This window comes from Papaver somniferum, unplaced genomic scaffold, assembly GCF_003573695.1.
Source record: "Papaver somniferum cultivar HN1 unplaced genomic scaffold, ASM357369v1 unplaced-scaffold_7, whole genome shotgun sequence".
In the NCBI taxonomy this organism is placed as follows: domain Eukaryota; kingdom Viridiplantae; phylum Streptophyta; class Magnoliopsida; order Ranunculales; family Papaveraceae; genus Papaver; species Papaver somniferum.
The window spans coordinates 495,593-523,147 of NW_020649859.1; the positions used below are offsets into that span (position 1 = coordinate 495,593).

Here is a 27,555-nt window from a genome sequence, read left to right on the forward strand (position 1 = left end):
ACCCCCCCCCCCCATTTTTCTTAGGAACGACGACCATATTGGAGATCTACGTATGGTACTTGACCTCCTTGATGAAACTTGCGTCTATTAGTTTTCGAAGTTCTTTTTCCACTGCCTTATGATATTCCGGCGCGACTTTTCTTATTTTCTGTCTGAAAGGTGGCTTGCCTGGTTTGATGCACAGCTCATGTTGGATTATTTTTGGGTCAATCCCAGGCATATCTCCTAATTTCCAGGCGAATACATCTGCGTATTCTTTAAGTAACTTGGTCAGGGAATCTTCTCTTTTTTCGTCCATTATGGTCCCTACTTTGATCATCTTCGGGTTTCCTCCGTTCCTATGTTGATTTATTTTACGGGCTCTACTGGCGTGAAAACCAGCGTCGGATTCCCGAGGAATGGGGCGTTCTTTAATTGCTACTTGGTATGTTTCTGTCCCGCGTCGGCTGCTGAAGTACTTGTCTCCGTGTTCCGAACATTATCATCTTTGGTCAAATACCTTCCTGTAGTTTCCTTGAGGAACTGGTCTATGGCCTTCTCTTTCGCAGCTTCTTTATTTTTAAGTCTTCGGGTTTTGTGTTGTTTTTCTTGTTCCCTGTTGATGCGATCCTGAGTGGCTTGGCACTCTCTTGCAGAGACCCGATCTCCCTTGATTTCCATTACTCCCTCAGGTGTAGGGAATCTGAGATATTGGTAGTACGTTGCCGCCACTCCCTTGAGTTTATGTAACCATTTTCGTCCAATGATGGAATTGTAGGGGGACGGGGCGTCCACTACGCTGAACCGTGTTTCTACTTTCATGGGTCCGGCGTCAACCTGCAACACGATGTCTCCCAATGGCTTCGTGGGTGCTCCATTAAATCCGTAGATGGCATAATAAGAGGTCATTAGCTGTTCTTCATGGAGCTTCATTAGTTTGAATGCATCGTAGAATAGAACGTTCACTAAGCTTCCCCCGTCTATGAGGATCTTTTTAAGGTTACATCAAGCCACGGGTAGTGTGAGGACCAAGGGGTCGTTATGGTCTTCCATATCTTCGTCGATATCTTCAGCATCGAAGATAATAGGTGAGTCCATCCACTCTTCATGTTCGTCCACCTCTATCCCATCGATCTTATACAATTCGCATCGGTCCTCGAACTGCTTCCGTAACCTCTTTCCTATCTGTGCTGTAAGTGAGGGCCCTGCGGTTTCAGAACACGAGATGGTGTTGATTGTGCGGTTCCCTTCTGGAAGTTGGACTGGCTTGGTTCGTTTAGATCTATCCTCTGCGACATCCTTTCGTATGTAATGTTTGAGCTCGCCCGCATCAATCAATTTCTGGATCATTATTTTGAGGTTTTTACATTTTTCGGTCTGGTGCCCGTTGAAACAGTGGTATTCACAGTAATCTTTGGATTTCTCGGTTCTTGGGGGTTGTTTTCCCTTAGACCATGGCCATTCCAGATTTTCCCTTCCTTTGACCTCCCGCAGGATCCGAGCATAGCTAGCATTGAGCTTTGTGTAAAATTTATCTTCGAACTTCCGATCGTCTTTTCGCCTTTCGTCCCTTCGTTCTTTCCTATCTTCGTGAGGTCGTTCCACCGAGCAATTCCTTTTGGTTCCAGTGGTTTGTTCTGCGGAATTTGTACGGTGAGTTCTCTGTGGGTACGCCCTCGGGTTTTCACGCTGGATTTCTTCAAGACGAGCGTGTTTTTCAATAATTATTCGAAGATCCCCCTCTGTCTTAGGCACGCTTCCATGAATCTCAACAAAGAGTGGACTCATTCGGTCTAATCCCCACTTGTAGCAGTTGATACTTACCACCGGGTCCACACTTCCTATGGCTTGGCAGACCTTGTGCCATCTGTTGGTGTATTCCCTCGTGGTTTCCTTATAGCCCATTGCCAGTGAAAAGAGCTTATCCATTCCAGTATTAACAGCCTTGTTGTACATGTAAGTTCTTAAGAACTTTTCTGCGAGTTGGTCGTAGGAGTGGATGGAGTTTGGCGGCAGATTATCAAACCAAGACAATGCCGATCCCTTCAGACTCGATGGGAAGTATCTACAGAGTACTGCGTCGTTCTGGCTCCATCTAGCCAGTACACGGTTATAATACCGAATGTGTGCAGCGGGATCGCTGGATCCGTCATAGCATTCGAATATCGGGACAGGGCATTTGAGTGGAATAGGGGTGTTGGCCAGGCGATGAGTTAAGTGGTGGCTCTCTAAAAGAGTCACGGAAATAACCGCAAGTGCACGGTGTCGGAAAGTAGTGTGGTGCAAATACGGGTCGATCCGCAGGGACAAGGTGGGCTTATTTGCTATTTTTGGTTTCTTGCTTCCTTTGCTAACTTGTTCCTAGGGGCAGTGAACAGTGAGGTGGAAATGGTGAAATAAGAAGATTGTGGCAGTGTGAGAAACAAGTAAAGATTGTGATGTTAAGACACCACAGTGAGCAGTGAAGGTAAAACAAGTGAAAGAAAACAAGAAAACAAAGCTAAACAGTTGAAGATGGAATTGTGGATGACAGGGAAGGTTGATGGCAAACTAGGGTTTAGATTCCACCTCTTAACCTAGACTAAGTCGGATATTCCAATTGCAACTAAATTATCCTCCCAAAGTACTAGCTATCTGATTAGAGCATAACTAGTCTAAGGTTTGGACCATAATCAATTAACATGGGCTGCTGCACTTTCAATCACAGGGGTATCCTAACTACAATGTATGCCTGACATACAATGTGAGAGCAATGTGATGAGAGGCCAGAATTGTAGTCTCCTACACAGTGGAATTAAGGTTTCATCTTCACCCTAGTGGTGAATTAGAACATGAACAGAAATTGAAATTGAACTTGAAATTAACCCAATTAGGGGGTATCTCGGATGACCCAAGAACCCCTTTTACATCTCATACACATCCCCTTTTATAGTTTTACAAATCCCTAAAATTTCTACAAACCCTAATTTTGAAAACCCTAAATTGATTTTGGGGAAAATCAAATTTGACATACCAATTGGATGATTTCGACCCAACCCATGCTTTGTACTGGCTTTACGCTGCTCGAAATCCCCTATTCTTCGTCTTCTTTGCACTGCAAACCCTATCTTGGAGCGAAACCCTAAGCCTGCCTCTCTTAATCTTAGCACCTATGTGAGAAGAAGCTATGAGGGAGAGAGATAGACTAGGGGGTTCGATAGGTCTCTTGGTCGGCTGGTTGTGGAGGTGGTGATGGAAGAGATGGTGGTGGCAGTGGAGTTGCAGGCGGTGGCAGGACATGGTGTCTCTGCAAATGTCGGGGGAAGAAGAGAAATTTGGGGGAAATGAGTTTTGGGGAAGAAGAAGGTGGGTGTTTGTTTGGGTCGATGGGTTTGATGGCTAAGGTGTTGAGCGGGATCATCTGAAGTTGATGCGCAGCGAGGAGATCCGTCGGATGTGAAGATGGTAGGTGGATCTAACGGTGGTATGAGAGATGAATCACTTCGACCGTTGGATTGTGAAATACAACAAAGTTAACGACGAAGATTGAGGTTAGGTGATGTAGTGTTAAGCGGAAGTATCGAGATTTGATGAGCAGGCAAAGAAGCGACCGTAGGATCTAAATGTGATCTAATCTGAAGGCTTAGAATTTAGGTGCTATGGTGTGTGATAGGAGCTTCAGATTTTGATGCGCGATGAAGGAGCGACCATCGGATGATGAGATGGATCCAATCCGACGGCTGAAGATGGAGGCGGTTTTGGTTACAGAAAATGGGTTTGGGTAAGGGTTTTGGGCCTTGGGTATGCCAAGCCCATATCTTCTTTAAGAACAATTCTTCCTTCTTGAGCCCATTTCTACCCTTTTGGTCTTGTGCACAACATTCTTCGCGGCTTCCTTGTGTAATTCCTCCCGGCTTTTCACTACTTTTCTGCTCTTTTCCGCTCTGCTATTTATCCAAACTTTATTTATTACCTAAAAATGCAAAATTAAGTAAGAAAAAATATTTATTCTTGAAAACAATGAAAATACAGAATATGGGATAAAATGTAGAATTAATGCGCAAAAGATGAGTTAAATGCCAACAAAAAGGGATAAATATATACAATATTTGGCACTCATCAAATACCCCCAAACCTGAATTTTACTTGTCCTCAAGTAAAAATAAACTAAGGAAATCCTACCTATACCACTGTCGCTGGTCTCTCGAATGCATTTAGCATATGCACTAAGCCTTTTAAACCACTAAGTGTCCCTAGTGGACGAGTTGAAGTCTCGTGAAGGTTTACCAGAGGTGTGCCTACAAAACCTAAGGACAAAATATAAGCTCAGATTCCATCAAATGTGACATGTGCAAAACAGTTAAGCTCACAGCAAAATGGAGATGTCAATCTAGCTATCGAAGGCACAATCCTAGCACTGATAACAAATAAAAGACATGTGATAAGAGTGTAAAGTGTATCTACACATGTGTAAAGAAAGATCTGAAGTTATGACTACTAATCACCAAGAGATAGTTTCTCAGGCTAAGAACCAAGGTCGAAATCTAGCTAGCTGTCCGGACTTTACGAGAATTGTGAATGAGTTGGAGGTATTTCACAATTACTCGCGTTGTACATCAATGGCATACACCCTCCTTGCTTATTACAATGAAACAACAAAATGACTATTTACATGACTCTTATTTACATTGACTACTCTCTTTTATTTTTGGAACAAGAGAGAATGGAATTGATAAATACATGATTTTTTTTTTTTTTTTTTTTTTTTTTGAAAAAGGAAACACTTTTGATACATATACAAAAGGAAACAAAAGATTACATGACATTTTGCAAGAGGTAGCCCTTTTTGATGCACCCAGTTAAATTCGATGGTTGTTTTTCTTAATGTAACCTCCACCTTCTATCCCAACCAACCAAAGAACAAGCTAGTCAAGTTTCGTTCAGTATTCTAAAGTGATTGGCAATCGTGACTTCCTATCAAACACCTTGAAGATCGAGGCTATACATGTATTGGTAGATCGTGCGCGTGCAAATTTCTTATCACTATGTGAATTGTGCTAGAATCAGGGTGCCTAAATATCTAGACTAAGACTCCTAATAAAAATACATATTTGCACAAGAGTCAACATTTCAAGGTAAATGAGCTCCATTTTTATGATTTTTTTCAATTTTTTAATTTTTTTGAATTTTGATTTTTCAATTTTTTTTTGGAATTTTTCAATTTTTTCAAAAAGAAGAAGGAGTTCGTTTTCAATTATGGCAAATTATCGTGGTATCTACTCTATACCCCCAAACCTAAACTAAACATTGTCCTCAATGTTTCAAAATATGGAAAGAATTAAAATGCAACATATGGAAAGGGACATGCTGAGTAGAGTAAAAGGAGAGAGAATACCCGATTTCGGCGAAAGCAGAATTAAAACTCCGTTATTCAAGGCAAACAATCCAACATATTTCAGCCGAGATCATATTGGATTAGCAAAATATATACAAAAGGAGCAAAAGTGTTTTTTTAAAAAATTTATCTACTGGATTATATACAAAAAATCACCATACACCAAAAGTCTAAAGAGTTGAGGATCAACCCAAAAGAAAAAGTGTAGAGACATGGAAAGTTTCAAAACACTAAAATTGGACTTAAATGGGAGAAAAATAAAACTTTTTTTTTTTTTTTTTTTTTAACAAAGAAAATAAAATTTGGTTTTTGAATGGGAGCAAGCCCACTGTTTGTCCTCTAATGGAATGGAAGGAAGGTTGCGGCCCATGAAACACTAAGTTTTAATTTTGAAAGTTTAATTTGGCCCAGTTGGTTAAGGCCCGACGTTTGTTTTAAAACTTTGGTTTCGAGGTCTACTCTTGAGTGGAAGCAAGCCCACAATCGGTTACAAGCTCAGCTGGGTTTAAACCCAGAGTCCAAAATACAAGTCCAATGAAAGAATTTAAACAAGCCCACAAATTAAACAAACAAGCCCACAAATAAATTATTACAAACCCAACAGAAAATAAGAGAAGCCCAAAAATTGGCTTTAATATTACATGCCCACAATTAAAAATTGGAAGCCCACAATTCGGGTTCTCTTAAATGGGTTACCTTTTAAGCACAGCCCAGCTGCTCTGATATTGTTGCAAAAACCCAGTTGGGTTTTGGTTCTTTTCCTTGGTGGCGTCCCAGCAGAGGAAAAACAGGTTCAGAACAGCAGGTCCAACAGCAAATGAAGTGAAGCAGATGCAGATGCAAATGCTATGCAGTGAAATGCAAAAATAGCTAATAAAACAACAAGAAAAACACAGCACCAGTCCCCGGCAGCGGCGCCAAAAACTTGGTAGGCCTCAAAGATATTATATTTAAATGCAAAATGGTCCCCGGCAGCGGCGCCAAAAACTTGGTAGGCCCGGGAAAGCGTGAAAATTCTTTAACAGAACAAAGTTCTGGACACTGGCTATTCCAGCATACTCTCTCACACACACCCACAGTCCCAATTTATACCCACAGACCCCATTTCCCCAAAATACAAAATTAGGGTTCTTCACCCAAATCCCAAAATCAAACAACACAGAAATTAGGTATTTGATTCTACCTAATTTGATAGTACAATTTGAACCCATGTTTCTCTCTATTCGTCTCCAGGCTTTCCCTAACAGAAATTAGGGTTTTCTATAAAAATCCCCAAAAACCTAATTTGGACAGTTGAAATTAGGGTTTCGAATTTTACTCACCAAACATGTGATTTGACACTTCAATCGTCGACCCATTATTTTCCTTGTTCACCTGCTCCATCCCATGCTTCAATTGCATCTTTCCAACTCGTCCTATTTTATTGATTTCTTCCCTAGGTTTTTAGAGAGAAATTAGGGAAGAAAACTATATAATAGAAGGTTAGAACAAGGGGGAATGATGGAGAAAGATAGGGGTGATGATGGGGGAGGTGTGGTGGTGGCAGTGGAGGTGAAGAAGGTGGTGGTACGGTTCTGTTGAAGAAGGTGGTGAAGTTGCAGAGAGGGATGGGGGAGGTGAAGTCGATGGTTTGGGAGAAGGGTGCGTTTGGGTAGCTGGTATAGGGTTTGGTGTTCCAGTGTGTGGCGGCTTCATCAAATTTTGATGTTTTGTGACTAAGCCGTGAGATGTGGAGCTGGTAGGTAGATCGGACGGTGATGCGGAGGCAAGCGAGGAGCGACCGTCGGATGAAGGGATACAACGAAACGAACGGTGCTAGATTAGGTTAGGTGCTGTAGTGTAAGGCGGGGATATCAAACTTTGATGAACAGCAAGGGAGCAACCGTTGCATTCAACTACCATCTACTCTGAAGGCTTGGAATTTCAGCGCTGTGGTGCTTGGCAGAGACTTCAGATTTTGATGCTCTATGAAGGAGCGACCATCGGATGCTTCTGAGAACTGATCTGATGGCTGAGAACGGAGGCGTTTTTGTGTGTAGAAAATGAGGTTGTGCGCACCATTCTTCGCGGCTTCCTTGCGTGATTTCTCCCGGCTTTTCACTACTTTTCTGCTCTTTTTGCTCCGCAAGTCATCCAGACTTTATTTATTACCTAAAAATGCAAAATTAATTAATAAAAATATTTATTCTTGAAAACAATGAAAATACAGAATATGGGATAAAATGTAGAATTAATGCATAAAAGATGAGTTAAATGCCAACAAAAAGGGATAAATAAATACAATATTTGGCACTCATCAAATACCCCCAAACCTGAATTTTACTTGTCCTCAAGTAAAACAAAACTAAGGAAATCCTAACTATATCACTGTCGCTGGTCTCTCGAATGCATTTAGCGTATGCACTAAGCCTTTTAAACCACTAAGTGTCCCTAGTGGACGAGTTAAGTCTCGTGAAGGTTTGCTTAGAACGTACCTACAAAGTTCTAGGTCAAAATATAAGCTCATATTCCATCAAATGTGACATGTGCAAAACAGTTTAAGCTCACAGCAAAATGGAGATGTCAATCTAGCTATCGAAGGCACAATCCTAGCACTGATAACAAAAAAGGACATGTGATAAGAGTGTAAAGTGTATCTACACATGTGTAAAGAAAGATCTGAAGTTATGACTACTAATCACCAAGAGATAGTTTCTCAGGCTAAGAACCAAGGTCGAAATCTAGCTAGCTGTCCGGACTTTACGAGAATTGTGAATGAGTTGGAGGTATTTCACAATTACTCGCGTTGTACATCAATGGCATACACCCTCCTTGCTTATTACAATAAAACACAAAAGATGACTCTTTACATGACTCTTATTTACATTGACTATTCTCTTTTTATTTTTGGAACAAGAGATGATGGAATTGATAAATACTTGATTTTTTTTTGTATTTTTCTGATATATATATATATATATATATTTTTTTTTTTTTTTTTTTAAACATGGAAACACTTTTGATACATATACAAAAGGAAACAAAAGATTACATGACACTTTGCAAGAGGTAGCCCTTTTTGATGCACCCAGTTAAATTCGATGGTTGTCTTTCTTAATGTAACCTCCACCTTCTATCCCAACCAACCAAAGAACAAGCTAGTCAAGTTTCGTTCAGTATTCTAAAGTGATTGGCAATCGTAACTTCCTATCAAACACCTTGAAGATCGAGGCCATACATGTATTGGTAGATCGTGCGCGTGCAAATTTCTTATCACTATGTGAATTGTGCTAGAATCAGGGTGCCTAAATATCTAGACTAAGACTCCTAATAAAAATACATATTTGCACAAGAGTCAACATTTCAAGGTAAATGAGCTCCATTTTTTATGATTTTTAATTTTTTAATTTTTTTGAATTTTGATTTTTCAATTTTTTTTGGAATTTTTCAATTTTTTCAAAAAGAAGAAGGAGTTCGTTTTCAATTATGGCAAATTATCGTGGTATCTACTCTATACCCCCAAACCTAAACTAAACATTGTCCTCAATGTTTCAAAATATGGAAAGAATTAAAATGCAACATATGGAAAGGGACATGCTGAGTAGAGTAAAAGGAGAGAGAATACCCGATTGTACGGCGAAAGCAGAATTAAAACTCCGTTATTCAAGGCAAAAATCCAACATATTTCAGCCGAGATCATATTGGATTAGCAAAATATATACAAAATGAACAAAAGGGTTTTTAAGAAATTTTATCTACTGAATTATATACAAAAAATTCACCATACACCAACAATCTAAAGAGTTGAGGATCAACCCAAAAGACAAAGTGTAGAGGTTTCAACAGCTTCACACAAATATAACAGGAAATAAACGCAAGTGAAACTGTGAAACAAAATGAGCTACCCCCAAACCTGGATTTTTTAACGGATAAAATTTTGGAAACAAAATCTCGCAGTTTTGGGGGTTCATCATGTACAAGGTCTAGCTCAAAGTGAACTGTGCTAGGGACGGGCAAACATGCTAATTCCAACTGTGGTTCCTCAAATGTATTATACTTAGAAGCAAAATAGTCCAAGAGGACTTGGGAAGCACACAGTTCCAAACCTAGATTAGGAATTTTCAGAAAAATTGGTTTTACAATATTGGTACAAACCAAATCTAGGTTGGGTGGAAGGCCAACAGATTGTGACTCATGTAGGAGAATAGGTGCGTCATTATTAATCAAATCAAAATCTCCTAAATCATCTACACATGTCACATCATGCTCACAATCATCAATCAGTTTAGAAAGTTCACACTCAGAATCATCAACATCATCAACAAATTCATTCTCATGCATCGGCAAATCAGGAGAAATATCACAATGTGACCTAGGTAGAGAATCTGACACATCACTTATATTTTCATGCATAATAACATTAGTGTCTACAGAAGATTCAACTATTCCTATGTCGTGCTCATCTTCACAGAATAATTGTACGAATCCCATGTCAATATCAAAATCATATGAATTACAATGAGTATTAGAAAGAACAACATTCATGAAGGTTGAGGGCGAGAAGCCATATGTTATTGAACCAACAGGTTCCACAATATTTTCATGTTCTTCTAACATATCATCATAATCATCATCATGGTAGCATGCATATTGGTCCTCATTAAAAGTGGTGGTGTCGTTAGTTGATTCATGTTCCTCTAAATTAGGTTCATATTCAACATCATTTACATGAATGGGACTAGACACTTCATTAGGGACAACATACATTTCCTCATGAATTTCCTCCTTTTGTAGGTGAAGCAAAATCTGATCTAAATATGCCTGAATTCGTGATGTAGATCTATCGAAGTTTTGCTCACTGAGTCTGAAAGCTTCTGTGGTGGAGTCTAAATTCATGGGAGTACAAAATTCTTCATGTTCAAATTGTGGTGATTGGTACATGTGTACATGGTCATTAGGGTTTATAAAAGATTGATCGCAACCCTCAAAGGATTGATTATGGTCCCAATGACTACCATTCTCACAATTTATGGGCATTTCATACCTTGGATTTTCTCTAGATTGCCTAAAATTATGCAAAATATGACAATTCTCAACAGGGTGGTCTAAACCACATGCGGGACATGCATAGATTTTAGGTTTCCTAAGAAAATTAGATGTGACAGATTCCTCATGTGATTGCATTTCTAAAGCTGCGATCCGAGCTTCTAATTGATCCACAAGAGATGATTGTGTGAGTGAGGCACTAGCAAAATGTTCATTTTCACGTTGTGGCAAACGATGCATGTGCGAATAGTCATTAGGGTTCATGTATTGAGGCTCGGGACTTTGAAAATGTCCATAATAATTCCTATAACTATTGACATCATGGTCTGTGGGAGGTTCATAACGTGAAGTTTGTCCATACGCAAGTTCTCTAAGGGATTCGTTGTATTCCCCAACTGTAGAAAAAGATCTAGACATGATTGGGCTCAAAGGCTAAGTAAAGAGTTTACAAAGCTCAAAATTTGGTTTTTAAGGGATTGGACTTTTTGGAAAAATTTGGTTTTGTTGGGAAAAAATTTGGTTTTGGCGGGAGACATTTGGTTTTAATGGGAAAAAATTTTGGTTTTTAATGTGGGAGCAGAATAAAATTTGGTTTTTTGAATTTGGGAGCAAGTAATTTTTTTTTTTTTTTAAATTATCCTATCATAAATTAGCACAACCCATAAAAGAAAATAAAAACAACAATAATAATTACAAACCCATAAAAGAAAGAAAAAGAAGAAAAAGAAAAATTATTACAAGCCCAAATAAAAAAAATAAAGAAAAACAAAAATTATTACAAGCCCACAAATTAAAAATGGAAGCCCACAGGTTGGGTTCTCTTAATGGGTTTAGGCTTACTTGCTTAAGCACAGCCCAGCTGCTCAGTTAGGTTGCAAAAGCCCAGTTGGGCTTTGGATCATCCTAAACTTTGGCTTTTCTGAGGCCCAGTTGGGCTTTGGTTCACCTTCTGCAGCTTACAGCCCAGTTGGGCTTTCGTTCACTTTCTTCACCTTCTGCAGCTTACAGCCCAGTTGGGCTTTGGTTCAGCAAAGCTGCAAGTGCACAGGGTCAGTTGGCCTGGCACCAGGAGGAGCACCACAGCAGCACAAGAGCTTCAGCAGCAGCAGGTGGTTCAGTTCAGGGCTTGCAGCAAGGCAGGGCAGCAGCAACAGATTTTCAACAGCACCACAGCAGATTTCAGGCAGCAACAGCAGTTCAGTGGCAGACTTAGCAACAACTCAACAGGAGTTACAGCAAGCAAAATCAGCAAGCAAGCATAGGAGTTACAGCAAGCAGAGTTCAGTAACAACCCAAAAGAAAGAAAGAGCAATTGCGCCGCAACCGAGTCCCCGGCAGCGGCGCCAAAAACTTCATCTCCTTCACCCGACAGTTGCAGAGCTCTGCAACTCCACCAAGTTTTTGGCGCCGCTGCCAAAAACTTGGTGGCTCTCTAAAAGAGTCACGGAAATAACCGCAAGTGCACGGTGTCGGAAAGTAGTGTGGTGCAAATACGGGTCGATCCGCAGGGACAAGGTGGGCTTATTTGCTATTTTTGGTTTCTTGCTTCCTTTGCTAACTTGTTCCTAGGGGCAGTGAACAGTGAGGTGGAAATGGTGAAATAAGAAGATTGTGGCAGTGTGTGAAACAAGTAAAGATTGTGATGTTAAGACACCACAGTGAGCAGTGAAGGTAAAACAAGTGAAAGAAAACAAGAAAACAAAGCTAAACAGTTGAAGATGGAATTGTGGATGACAGGGAAGGTTGATGGCAAACTAGGGTTTAGATTCCACCTCTTAACCTAGACTAAGTCGGATATTCCAATTGCAACTAAATTATCCTCCCAAAGTACTAGCTATCTGATTAGAGCATAACTAGTCTAAGGTTTGGACCATAATCAATTAACATGGGCTGCTGCACTTTCAATCACAGGGGTATCCTAACTACAATGTATGCCTGACATACAATGTGAGAGCAAAGTGATGAGAGGCCAGAATTGTAGTCTCCTACACAGTGGAATTAAGGTTTCATCTTCACCCTAGTGGTGAATTAGAACATGAACAGAAATTACACTAAACCTAAACACTAACAGGACATGAAAGCTAAACAGAAATTAAACATTAAGCTAACAGTGAATTTATACAACTAAGAGCATTAGACTAACAAAACATCAAACAATTAAACACTAAAACATCATACACTACACAGTGAACAAGAACCCTAATTATGAAATTGGATTAAAATTGAAATTTGAAATTAAAATTAAACCTAAAATAAACCCTAATTGATGGTTACTTGGATGACCCAAGAACCCCTTTTACATCTCATACACATCCCCTTTTATAGTTTTACAAATCCCTAAAATTTCTACAAACCCTAATTTTGAAAACCCTAAATTGATTTTGGGGAAAATCAAATTTGACATACCAATTGGATGATTTCGACCCAACCCATGCTTTGTACTGGCTTTACGCTGCTCGAAATCCCCTATTCTTCGTCTTCTTTGCACTGCAAACCCTATCTTGGAGCGAAACCCTAAGCCTGCCTCTCTTAATCTTAGCACCTATGTGAGAAGAAGCTATGAGGGAGAGAGATAGACTAGGGGGTTCGATAGGTCTCTTGGTCGGCTGGTTGTGGAGGTGGTGATGGAAGAGATGGTGGTGGCAGTGGAGTTGCAGGCGGTGGCAGGACATGGTGTCTCTGCAAATGTCGGGGGAAGAAGAGAAATTTGGGGGAAATGAGTTTTGGGGAAGAAGAAGGTGGGTGTTTGTTTGGGTCGATGGGTTTGATGGCTAAGGTGTTGAGCGGGATCATCTGAAGTTGATGCGCAGCGAGGAGATCCGTCGGATGTGAAGATGGTAGGTGGATCTAACGGTGGTATGAGAGATGAATCACTTCGACCGTTGGATTGTGAAATACAACAAAGTTAACGGCGAAGATTGAGGTTAGGTGTTGTAGTGTTAAGCGGAAGTATCGAGATTTGATGAGCAGGAAAAGAAGCGACCGTAGGATCTAAATGTGATCTAATCTGAAGGCTTAGAATTTAGGTGCTATGGTGTGTGATAGGAGCTTCAGATTTTGATGCGCGATGAAGGAGCGACCATCGGATGATGAGATGGATCCAATCCGACGGCTGAAGATGGAGGCGGTTTTGGTTACAGAAAATGGGTTTGGGTAAGGGTTTTGGGCCTTGGGTATGCCAAGCCCATATCTTCTTTAAGAACAATTCTTCCTTCTTGAGCCCATTTCTACCCTTTTGGTCTTGTGCACAACATTCTTCGCGGCTTCCTTGTGTAATTCCTCCCGGCTTTTCACTACTTTTCTGCTCTTTTCCGCTCTGCTATTCATCCAAACTTTATTTATTACCTAAAAATGCAAAATTAAGTAAGAAAAAATATTTATTCTTGAAAACAATGAAAATACAGAATATGGGATAAAATGTAGAATTAATGATCAAAAGATGAGTTAAATGCCAACAAAAAGGGATAAATATATACAATATTTGGCACTCATCAAATACCCCCAAACCTGAATTTTACTTGTCCTCAAGTAAAACAAAACTAAGGAAATCCTACCTATACCACTGTCGCTGGTCTCTCGAACGCATTTAGCGTATGCACTAAGCCTTTTAAACCACTAAGTGTCCCTAGTGGACGAGTTAAGTCTCGTGAAGGTTTGCTTAGAACGTACCTACAAAGTTCTAGGTCAAAATATAAGCTCAGATTCCATCAAATGTGACATGTGCAAGACAGTTTAAGCTCACAGCAAAATGGAGATGTCAATCTAGCTATCAAAGGCACGATCCTAGCACTGATAACAAAAAAAAGACATGTGATAAGAGTGTAAAGTGTATCTACACATGTGTAAAGAAAGATCTGAAGTTATGACTACTAATCACCAAGAGATAGTTTCTCAGGCTAAGAACCAAGGTCGAAATCTAGCTAGCTGTCCGGACTTTACGAGAATTGTGAATGAGTTGGAGGTATTTCACAATTACTCGCGTTGTACATCAATGGCGTACACCCTCCTTGCTTATTACAATGAAACAACAAAATGACTATTTACATGACTCTTATTTACATTGACTACTCTCTTTTTATTTTTGGAACAAGAGAGAATGGAATTGATAAACACTTGACTTTTTTGTATTTTTTCTGATATTTTCTTTTTTTCTGAATATACATCGTTTTTTTTTTTTTTTTTTTGAATAAGGAAACACTTTTGATACATATACAAAAGGAAACAAAAATTACATGACACTTTGCAAGAGGTAGCCCTTTTTGATGCACCCAGTTAAATTCGATGGTTGTCTTTCTTAATGTAACCTCCACCTTCTATCCCAACCAACCAAAGAACAAGCTAGTCAAGTTTCGTTCAGTATTCTAAAGTGATTGGCAATCGTAACTTCCTATCAAACACCTTGAAGATCGAGGCCATACATGTATTGGTAGATCGTGCGCGTGCAAATTTCTTATCACTATGTGAATTGTGCTAGAATCAGGGTGCCTAAATATCTAGACTAAGACTCCTAATAAAAATACATATTTGCACAAGAGTCAACATTTCAAGGTAAATGAGCTCCATTTTTTATGATTTTTAATTTTTTAATTTTTTTGAATTTTGATTTTTCAATTTTTTTTGGAATTTTTCAATTTTTTCAAAAAGAAGAAGGAGTTCGTTTTCAATTATGGCAAATTATCGTGGTATCTACTCTATACCCCCAAACCTAAACTAAACATTGTCCTCAATGTTTCAAAATATGGAAAGAATTAAAATGCAACATATGGAAAGGGACATGCTGAGTAGAGTAAAAGGAGAGAGAATACCCGATTGTACGGCGAAAGCAGAATTAAAACTCCGTTATTCAAGGCAAAAATCCAACATATTTCAGCCGAGATCATATTGGATTAGCAAAATATATACAAAATGAACAAAAGGGTTTTTAAGAAATTTTATCTACTGAATTATATACAAAAAATTCACCATACACCAACAATCTAAAGAGTTGAGGATCAACCCAAAAGACAAAGTGTAGAGGTTTCAACAGCTTCACACAAATATAACAGGAAATAAACGCAAGTGAAACTGTGAAACAAAATGAGCTACCCCCAAACCTGGATTTTTTAACGGATAAAATTTTGGAAACAAAATCTCGCAGTTTTGGGGGTTCATCATGTACAAGGTCTAGCTCAAAGTGAACTGTGCTAGGGACGGGCAAACATGCTAATTCCAACTGTGGTTCCTCAAATGTATTATACTTAGAAGCAAAATAGTCCAAGAGGACTTGGGAAGCACACAGTTCCAAACCTAGATTAGGAATTTTCAGAAAAATTGGTTTTACAATATTGGTACAAACCAAATCTAGGTTGGGTGGAAGGCCAACAGATTGTGACTCATGTAGGAGAATAGGTGCGTCATTATTAATCAAATCAAAATCTCCTAAATCATCTACACATGTCACATCATGCTCACAATCATCAATCAGTTTAGAAAGTTCACACTCAGAATCATCAACATCATCAACAAATTCATTCTCATGCATCGGCAAATCAGGAGAAATATCACAATGTGACCTAGGTAGAGAATCTGACACATCACTTATATTTTCATGCATAATAACATTAGTGTCTACAGAAGATTCAACTATTCCTATGTCGTGCTCATCTTCACAGAATAATTGTACGAATCCCATGTCAATATCAAAATCATATGAATTACAATGAGTATTAGAAAGAACAACATTCATGAAGGTTGAGGGCGAGAAGCCATATGTTATTGAACCAACAGGTTCCACAATATTTTCATGTTCTTCTAACATATCATCATAATCATCATCATGGTAGCATGCATATTGGTCCTCATTAAAAGTGGTGGTGTCGTTAGTTGATTCATGTTCCTCTAAATTAGGTTCATATTCAACATCATTTACATGAATGGGACTAGACACTTCATTAGGGACAACATACATTTCCTCATGAATTTCCTCCTTTTGTAGGTGAAGCAAAATCTGATCTAAATATGCCTGAATTCGTGATGTAGATCTATCGAAGTTTTGCTCACTGAGTCTGAAAGCTTCTGTGGTGGAGTCTAAATTCATGGGAGTACAAAATTCTTCATGTTCAAATTGTGGTGATTGGTACATGTGTACATGGTCATTAGGGTTTATAAAAGATTGATCGCAACCCTCAAAGGATTGATTATGGTCCCAATGACTACCATTCTCACAATTTATGGGCATTTCATACCTTGGATTTTCTCTAGATTGCCTAAAATTATGCAAAATATGACAATTCTCAACAGGGTGGTCTAAACCACATGCGGGACATGCATAGATTTTAGGTTTCCTAAGAAAATTAGATGTGACAGATTCCTCATGTGATTGCATTTCTAAAGCTGCGATCCGAGCTTCTAATTGATCCACAAGAGATGATTGTGTGAGTGAGGCACTAGCAAAATGTTCATTTTCACGTTGTGGCAAACGATGCATGTGCGAATAGTCATTAGGGTTCATGTATTGAGGCTCGGGACTTTGAAAATGTCCATAATAATTCCTATAACTATTGACATCATGGTCTGTGGGAGGTTCATAACGTGAAGTTTGTCCATACGCAAGTTCTCTAAGGGATTCGTTGTATTCCCCAACTGTAGAAAAAGATCTAGACATGATTGGGCTCAAAGGCTAAGTAAAGAGTTTACAAAGCTCAAAATTTGGTTTTTAAGGGATTGGACTTTTTGGAAAAATTTGGTTTTGTTGGGAAAAAATTTGGTTTTGGCGGGAGACATTTGGTTTTAATGGGAAAAAATTTTGGTTTTTAATGTGGGAGCAGAATAAAATTTGGTTTTTTGAATTTGGGAGCAAGTAATTTTTTTTTTTTTTTAAATTATCCTATCATAAATTAGCACAACCCATAAAAGAAAATAAAAACAACAATAATAATTACAAACCCATAAAAGAAAGAAAAAGAAGAAAAAGAAAAATTATTACAAGCCCAAATAAAAAAAATAAAGAAAAACAAAAATTATTACAAGCCCACAAATTAAAAATGGAAGCCCACAGGTTGGGTTCTCTTAATGGGTTTAGGCTTACTTGCTTAAGCACAGCCCAGCTGCTCAGTTAGGTTGCAAAAGCCCAGTTGGGCTTTGGATCATCCTAAACTTTGGCTTTTCTGAGGCCCAGTTGGGCTTTGGTTCACCTTCTGCAGCTTACAGCCCAGTTGGGCTTTCGTTCACTTTCTTCACCTTCTGCAGCTTACAGCCCAGTTGGGCTTTGGTTCAGCAAAGCTGCAAGTTCACAGGGTCAGTTGGCCTGGCACCAGGAGGAGCACCACAGCAGCACAAGAGCTTCAGCAGCAACAGGTGGTTCAGTTCAGGGCTTGCAGCAAGGCAGGGCAGCAGCAACAGATTTTCAACAGCACCACAGCAGATTTCAGGCAGCAACAGCAGTTCAGTGGCAGACTTAGCAACAACTCAACAGGAGTTACAGCAAGCAAAATCAGCAAGCAAGCATAGGAGTTACAGCAAGCAGAGTTCAGTAACAACCCAAAAGAAAGAAAGAGCAATTGCGCCGCAACCGAGTCCAGCGGCGCCAAAAACTTTATCTCCTTCACCCGACAGTTGCAGAGCTCTGCAACTCCACCAAGTTTTTGGCGCCGCTGCCAAAAACTTGGTGGCTCTCTAAAAGAGTCACGGAAATAACCGCAAGTGCACGGTGTCGGAAAGTAGTGTGGTGCAAATACGGGTCGATCCGCAGGGACAAGGTGGGCTTATTTGCTATTTTTGGTTTCTTGCTTCCTTTGCTAACTTGTTCCTAGGGGCAGTGAACAGTGAGGTGGAAATGGTGAAATAAGAAGATTGTGGCAGTGTGTGAAACAAGTAAAGATTGTGATGTTAAGACACCACAGTGAGCAGTGAAGGTAAAACAAGTGAAAGAAAACAAGAAAACAAAGCTAAACAGTTGAAGATGGAATTGTGGATGACAGGGAAGGTTGATGGCAAACTAGGGTTTAGATTCCACCTCTTAACCTAGACTAAGTCGGATATTCCAATTGCAACTAAATTATCCTCCCAAAGTACTAGCTATCTGATTAGAGCATAACTAGTCTAAGGTTTGGACCATAATCAATTAACATGGGCTGCTGCACTTTCAATCACAGGGGTATCCTAACTACAATGTATGCCTGACATACAATGTGAGAGCAAAGTGATGAGAGGCCAGAATTGTAGTCTCCTACACAGTGGAATTAAGGTTTCATCTTCACCCTAGTGGTGAATTAGAACATGAACAGAAATTGAAATTGAACTTGAAATTAACCCAATTAGGGGGTATCTCGGATGACCCAAGAACCCCTTTTACATCTCATACACATCCCCTTTTATAGTTTTACAAATCCCTAAAATTTCTACAAACCCTAATTTTGAAAACCCTAAATTGATTTTGGGGAAAATCAAATTTGACATACCAATTGGATGATTTCGACCCAACCCATGCTTTATACTGGCTTTACGCTGCTCGAAATCCCCTATTCTTCGTCTTCTTTGCACTGCAAACCCTATCTTGGAGCGAAACCCTAAGCCTGCCTCTCTTAATCTTAGCACCTATGTGAGAAGAAGCTATGAGGGAGAGAGATAGACTAGGGGGTTCGATAGGTCTCTTGGTCGGCTGGTTGTGGAGGTGGTGATGGAAGAGATGGTGGTGGCAGTGGAGCTGCAGGCGGTGGCAGGACATGGTGTCTCTGCAAATGTCGGGGGAAGAAGAGAAATTTGGGGGAAATGAGTTTTGGGGAAGAAGAAGGTGGGTGTTTGTTTGGGTCGATGGGTTTGATGGCTAAGGTGTTGAGCGGGATCATCTGAAGTTGATGCGCAGCGAGGAGATCCGTCGGATGTGAAGATGGTAGGTGGATCTAACGGTGGTATGAGAGATGAATCACTTCGACCGTTGGATTGTGAAATACAACAAAGTTAACGGTGAAGATTGAGGTTAGGTGCTGTAGTGTTAAGCGGAAGTATCGAGATTTGATGAGCAGGAAAAGAAGCGATCGTAGGATCTAAATGTGATCTAATCTGAAGGCTTAGAATTTAGGTGCTATGGTGTGTGATAGGAGCTTCAGATTTTGATGCGCGATGAAGGAGCGACCATCGGATGATGAGATGGATCCAATCCGACGGCTGAAGATGGAGGCGGTTTTGGTTACAGAAAATGGGTTTGGGTAAGGGTTTTGGGCCTTGGGTATGCCAAGCCCATATCTTCTTTAAGAACAATTCTTCCTTCTTGAGCCCATTTCTACCCTTTTGGTCTTGTGCACAACATTCTTCGCGGCTTCCTTGTGTAATTCCTCCCGGCTTTTCACTACTTTTCTGCTCTTTTCCGCTCTGCTATTCATCCAAACTTTATTTATTACCTAAAAATGCAAAATTAAGTAAGAAAAAATATTTATTCTTGAAAACAATGAAAATACAGAATATGGGATAAAATGTAGAATTAATGCGCAAAAGATGAGTTAAATGCCAACAAAAATATATATAAATATGCTCTATTTAGCACTCATCATTAAGGGTGTGGAGTTAGCCTCTCTCATGACTTCTTCTAACCTTCCTCCGCCTTGTCTACTTTTTAATTGCCTGATCTCTGCCATCATTTCATCACGTAGCTCTTCCATCGCGCGGTGGTGCCCTACGTTCCTCTGCTCGTGATAGCTTGACTCTCCATCGTTATAATCTGGGTCGGATGCGCTACTTCCTCTGGCCGCGTTTCCATTGGCTGCTACGATGACTCTTCGGTCTCGGTTTGGTTCGGGTGCCTTTGAATTTGCTTCATCGAGTTGTTGGCTCGTCTTTGTGCTTAAGGAAATCCGGTCTTTTAAATCCTGGTTTTCTCTGGCCAACAAAGCCACAGCATCCACGTAAACCTTTTGGCTTTTCTTCAATTCTTCAAGTTCGGCCATCAATCGGTCTGATTGGTTCGACCCTTGATTGGGAGTCCCAGCTCGTGCTATTACGGCCATCGTGCCGCCTTCTTCTATGGTTTGTACTAAAGGCGGGGGAGGTTCAGCTTCGATTGTTGGCATTCCCACATCGGGCGGAGTGCCCATCTGCGGTGTTAGAGCCACCTGCACAGTTTGATTCATCTCATTGGTTGATGGCATTCCGAAGGTTGGCGGATGCGCGGGTTGGTACGTTCTGGATTCATCTACCCTTTCTTTTGGTTGGTGAAATTGATTCGTAGCAAGAGTTTTCACGGCTTCCGTAGTCTTCGGGACTGCCGCTGCCGTATTATATTTTGTTGCCGCTGCTCTGAGGGCCGCGGCTGCAACGGAATTAGCATTCATAGGCGAAGTGATTTCCGCAGTGTCCTGTCTCTGACTGGTCATTTTGGCTTTGTCTCCTTTCTTCTTGCTCCGGGTGATGACCGGGGTTGTCCTTGGTGCTTCCTTCGACGTGGCTCTGGATTTTCCTACTTCTTGCATCTTTATGCACAAGGGAATTTCAAACAGCGAGAAACAGAAATTTCCGTGCGGATCAGGTTAGTTTGCGAAAATTCCTAATTCCATGACAGGGAGAAACTGCCCGAGGGCCACAGAGAACTCTTAGGGAAGCTCATTTGATTAAAACATGAGTTAAAGTATATGGATTAAATTCTTATTAAAAGTGTGAATTCATTAAAGTGTGAGGAAACGCGAGAAAACCCCTTTTAAAACTGCACGTAAATCCTTTGAAAACTTACGAAAACCCAACGGAAAGATAGGTCCGTACGAGATCTAGAAAAATGTAGATCCGTGGATCTAAGTAATAAATCTTTTAACCAGTAAATGAAGATACTGTTGGTAGTACCGAAGATAACGGGTGCGTTTTTGAACATGGTAAAGTTAATAAAAGATAAATACTGTTAAAGATAATGAAGCAGAGCAATCTTACGTTAATTTAATTATTAAATCACATGATAAGATAAATCTTTTACCGGGACGAAGTCCCTGTTTCTAGCGCCAAATTGTGAACACACAAATCACGAAGGCATCTGAATGCTCACAACCAAACATCGTAATTTAGAATGATTTGTAATGATGATATCATAGTGTTGATTCCTTGGCTCAAAACCCTCGGGTTTATCACAGCCTCATCTAACTCCGTGCAAGGCGTTTGCGCATGGGATATAAGTAAAAACAAAGAAAACTAAACGTAGAAGTAAAGATTCATGGGGTTTTAGGCAAACGTAAAGTGCTGAAATATAAACAAGACCGAGGTTTACGTGGTTCAGCACTAAGGCCTACGTCCACGGGGTTTTTCGTTTCACTATATACTTGACGGTTACATGAGTAGTCGAATGACTTTTCAGTTTACATGTCTTTCTATTGTAAAGGACTAACTTACGCTCAAAATTCTTCTCTCTCCTTCTCTTCCTGATTTTTCCGATCCCCCTTCCTCTTGGTGGAGAGGGGGTATTTATAGGGTTAGTGTGTGGGACCCATCTCTGAAGGCCGTTGGAACCTTATCTTCTTGTGTTTTGTGTCCATCACGCAGGGGTCTTCGTTCGTAACTTCATCACGCAGAGTCATCCTCGTTCGTTCCACGGGTTGATCGACACGTATGCTGCTCAGGGTGTTTAATGCGGGTAGTTGAGGCGCCTGCTCGTGTCAGGCAAGTGTTTTCTGCCTCTGTCGCGTCCATGTCAGTACATCTTCTCTCCATCGTTGATCTTGGCTCCTTTTGGGGATGAGACAAAGTAACTCTTTGGGGAGTTATTTGGTGCTCCGCAGTACAGCGTGTTACCGGAACATCCTTTAACTTCTATCCTTGGATTGTTCGGGCAAAGATCCCTAGTTGACGGGATGGAATTCTTGGTTATGAGCGTGTGTCATCATACTTTGATGACCTTGTCCGCATGCCCTCCATGTATCTTCCTATGTACACGTGTTTGATGATGAAATATGTGCACACACAGATGTTAAACATCAAATGGCGGATAAATATAACTGTGCACTATCTTTTACTGATCTGCAGTTCATTCCCCTTTCAGGTGCTCGGAGTTTGAGAAGAGCGAGGAAGAACTTAATCTCAAGGTATATTTGTTTCACACCTTTGCTTGTAGATAGTTCAACATAGCCATCCAAAACTTACCCCTAAACTTCTTTTAGAATCCATAAAGTTCTTTTCATTTAACATTCACTCTAATTCCTTTTGCAGGTAGAGAAGCTTAAAACTGAACTAGCGGAAGTTGACAGTGAGTATGACAAACTGTTGGCTGAATTTGAGGTAATGCATACGCTGATGGAGAGTTTGTAACTAGTACCAGGGGAAAGAAGAGCCCCCACTGATGATGACCCTCTAACACTCACTATATTTATTATCAAAACCAAAGTTTTGCAACAATGTAGCCTTTGTTTACGTTGTTTTATGCATCTGTTTTCTCTATAGCCTATGCAGCTTTACTTGATTAGACTCATCGTAGTTTAAATGCCTTCGAATTCCAACTGAAACTATCAAGGATTCCTGATAGTGTAACTTGCAATAGAACCAAATTCACCTCTGGCTAATCTGAACATTAATTGTCGGAAAAGAAAAGGCAAACCCACTCATCTAACTAGCTAGGGATGTAAATAATACTCGAAAATATTCGACCTGCCTGTATCCGCCTGAGCCTTCCCTGTCGGAGGCTAAAGCCTGTTACAACCCGTTATGAGCCGCATGGCCTAGTATTACAGGTGTGGCTAGTGAAGCGCAATAATGGTGCATTACAACATAGCCGACTTAGTCAGTGTTCATCCATGATGGTGCTACACTGCATAGATCATGAAGCGCTGAGATAGCGGGACCCTGCAGGGCCAGTAAAGCGCAAAGATGGCGTTACATTCTAAAGTCAGTTGCCAAGTGATGAAGCTTATTGGTCGACACAATGAAGCTTCATTGAAGGAGACAAGACAAGGCGAAATGACAAATGCAACATGTGATGTTGGCATTGATGCATATTCATGGAATTGAGTTGGCCCAAACTCAAGGATGATGCAAGAGTGTAGAATAGGTCAAGACTTGGCCTATGCATTAGTCCAAGGCTGGACAAAGTTGGACGATGCAAGCAATCTAGTAATGCAAGAGTAGGCATTTTTATTGTCTAGCAAGTTGGCTAAGTGAAGCATATGACGCATGAATAACCAGAGTGAGCTAAGAATAGGCCTAAGATGATTGTAACACAATGTTGGCCATACATTGGCTTAGTCCAAGAAGATTGCAGGGCCATGTTGGATAAGTATTGACGGAAGGCCAAGTCCATTAATTCGCAACAGTGGCGCATTGCCATTATGGATCAAGAGACGGTTATAAGTTGGTTATTGGCTTTGCGAGTATCCAAATGATGTGAGACAAGTTGGAACGGTTATAAAGTAAGTTTATAACCATATTAGAGTGTCCACAACCGTTTGGTACAGGTGTGGCATGAATTGGCTAAAGTTAGAGAAGGTGACCAGTTATGGAAACTACCCTTAGACGCTTGGTTGTCCGAGGCTTGTGCATTCGGTTATGCACGGTTTTTGGCTATGTAACTACTGTATAAATAATGTGAAAGGCATTGTAAATAAGTAGGATTACAAATAGGATATGAAAGACTAGAAAAAGGCTAGGCCTCGAGAGAGTTAAGTCCTCAATGGTGAGGCAATTGTAGTCCGGGTATGGACAAAGGTGTCAAAATTCCTGCCCTAAGTGTTAGACGAACATGCGAGAATCATTGGAAATCGTGTTTTTAAGTGATTACATGACAAAAGTAAAGAGTATGCATACTTCTATGGTGCAAGTAAATTTTTTAAAGTACACGTTTCTCACAAGTATGCGAAGATTATGCATTAGAAATGAAGATCTTCGTAGTGTTATCAGTACCATGTACATTACAAGTTGTAATGGGAATTTTGCGAAAATTCCTGAACTCAAAGATGATATTGGCCTTTGCAATGGCAAAGAGAATTGAGAACAGATGTCTATGCAATAGAATTGGAGGTGTCTCATTGTAGCCAGTGTGATGGAAGATTAAAATTATCTCTCTCAGTGCATATGTACCTTCGTGGTAATGCAAAGTCTAGTTATGAACCAGCATTTTCGTGGCAATGTGATTCCATGGAAGAAAAATTGGATGGCCAATTCTTGTCTAGCATCAAGCTTATGGAAAGGCTGAAGAAATGAACATAAATTGGGGAAAAACCTATATACCACGGTCTTGCGTTTGTATAAAATTCTGCATTGATGCTAGATACGCACAAGGAGTTTTCTTGCTTTATAAGAGTGGGATTGATATGCTTGGACAAGGATGTCCAAATACCTCCATTTTATCATAACTACAAGCGGATGTTCTTATCGACTACAAATCAGTATTGCTACTAAGCTGATTAGGGGAAAGACAAGAGTAACTAGATGTGCATGGATAATAAAAATGAGTTCCAAACTGAAGAAGAATGCGGCTCGCTTCGACGAACGTAGGAAGTGGGTTCCTAATTTGCAAGTATTGTAGCCTTGTTTGAGATTGTCCAAAGGAGTTTGTCCACAAAAGTCATTGATGGATATGACTTTATTACTGAGCTCTATGGTGATGGTGAGATTCACCAATTTAGTCTAATCCAGTTGTGAAAAGGTGCACAAGTTTGTGTCATAGTTTGGGTGTTAACAAGCATGACAGATATGCAACATTAGCATGCGCCAAATAGGATTTGGGCATGGCCAAGATGCATAATGCGTCTAGAGATGCAAGTTATAGCCTTAATTGTGGATCCATGGAGAAGGAAAGACAAAGTAGTGGTGATGCATAAGGATGGCATGAGTTCATTCTTGAAGAAATATTCATGAAAGCTAAAGCATGAAAGCCTCAGTTTGAAGGAGTATTCAACTAAGTGTCAATTATATTGTGCTTCGTTATGGGAGTTGCATAACAACGTTGATAGTTATAATTAATAATGCATGTGGCAAAGTGAATTGCAACATTGGAGACAGTAGGTGATGTCTCTCTTCCTTATTTGTTGCTTAGAAGCGAAGATGAAGTCAGTATTGCAAGACTTGTTAGGTCTTACAAGTTGCAATCAGCTGGTATGAGTATTTTCTCAAGTTTGAGTATACTTTCGGTTTTGGGTCGTGTGGACCTTGGTGTTGGAATGAAGTCTCTATATATAATGTGGTAGCGAATGAGGGTATTTGAGAGGAGAGTTCTTATCTCTTTCGTTTAAACTAAAGTTAGTTCGTGTGGAAGATGCAACATAGCATACTAAACCAAAATATGCAATGGAAGACATTGAAAGTGAAAGAAGAAAATAGATTTGGTGGCATAGACGAATTTGATGTTGAGAGTTACATGGAAATGCGACGGCATATTGGAAACGACGACATGGAGTAACGTATAATGAATGTAGAAGTAAGCCCATCAAGTAAAATGAGTTAAGATTGACTCATGGCTTGGAAGAACATGTTGCTTTCCTATTACATTAATTAAGCGTAGAAGTTTGAAGGAACAGTGAGGCGTGTTAGTTTCAAAGGCGCGTGAAGAGGATACCTTGTCCAAAGTGCTGGTGGGATGTCTCGGGTTGTCTTAAATCATGACTGTACCAAAGTCATACATTTCAATCATAGTGTTGCGACAGTGCAAGCAAAGAACAACAAGGTGTTGGTTATTTGGCATGCGAATGGCGTAGGCGCAACATGATTGAAGAGTAAGGCCAAGTCTTGTATTATAGTCCTGTTATGTTGTGTGGTGCAACTAAAATCGTAAAGTGAAGGCATAAGATTATGGTAATGATCATAGTGACCAGTTGGGAAAAATCATTTCTTGCGTACACTTAGGCGAAAATAATTTATGTGAAATTCAAGCCTAATTAGGGAATTGGCAAGAAGAATTTTAGTTTGTATTTGAGTATTGATATACGATTTGAAGTGGATTTGGAACGTATGCGCAACGCAACAAGAAAGTTCAAGTTAATAGGATCGATGGAAATGCAGTAAAGCTAAGTGATGCTGATGCTAAAGCACGGAAGTTGGCTAAGAGCGTTTTGCAAAAGCCAGCAAAGATTGCTAAATTTAAGAAATGGTTTTGAGAGTGCATGCAACGAAGATTTAGACAAGTATAGAGTTTATACTTGGTTACGTTCAGTGGCGGAGGTCTATTACAGGTACGGCTAATGAAGCGCAATAATGACGTGTTATAACATAACCGTCCTAGTCACCGTTCAATCATGATGGCGCTACACTGCATAGACCATGAAGCTCTAAGATAACGGGACCCTGCAGGGTAAGTAAAGCCAAGATAGCTCTACAATGTAAACTCAGTGGCCAAGTGATGAAGCTTATTGGCCGATACAATAAAGTTTCATCGAAGGAGACAAGACAAGGCCATATTAAAAATGCAACATACAATGTTGCCATTGGTGCATATCCATGGAGTTGAGTTGTCCCAAACTCAAGGATGGTGCAAGAGTGTATAATATGCCAAGAGTTGTCCTATGTATTAGTCTAAGGTTGGACAAAGCTTGGATAATGCAAGCAAGCTATTAATGCAAGAGTATACATTGTTATTGTCGAGCAAGTTGGCTAAGTAAAGCATATGATGTATGATTAACCAGAATGAGCTAAGAATATGGCCAAGATGATTGTATACAATGTTGTTCGTACATTGGCCTAGGCCAAGAAGATTGCAGGGCCATGTTGGCTGAGTATTGACGCAAGACCAACTTCAGTAATGTGCACAACAGTGGTGCATTATGGCTCAAGAGATGGTTACAAGTTGGTTATTGACTTTGTGAGCATGTAAATGATGCGAGACAAGTTGGAACAATTATAAAGTGAGATTATAACCATATTAGAGTGTCCAAAACCGTTTGGAACAAGTGTGGAATAAATTGGGTAAAGTTAAGTTGGCCAGTTATGCACAACTTAAGGCGGCTATGGAAACTACCTCTTGGATACTTGCCTGTCCAAGTCTTGTGCATTCGGTCATGCTCGGTTTTTGGCTATGTAATTACTGTATAAAAAGGCATTGTAAATCAGTAGGCTTACATAGAGGAGATGAAAGGCTAGGCCTCGAGAGAATTAAGTCCTCAATGGTGAGGCAATTGTAGTCCGGGTATGGAAAAGTTTTGTTTATCTTCCTTTGATGCAATAAAATGGGTTTGTTTCATTATTATTATTTATTTTATTTGTTTGATGTTGCTGATTTTGTGAGATTGTCAAATGGATTGATACGT

At 40.0% G+C, this 27,555-nt stretch overlaps 1 pseudogene; it reads left to right on the forward strand.

Annotated features, from left to right (window-relative positions):
* The window catches only part of LOC113343886, a 51,443-nt pseudogene extending 25,034 nt beyond the window's left edge, over positions 1–26,409 (forward strand).
* Positions 26,410–27,555: the final 1,146 nt, after the last annotated feature.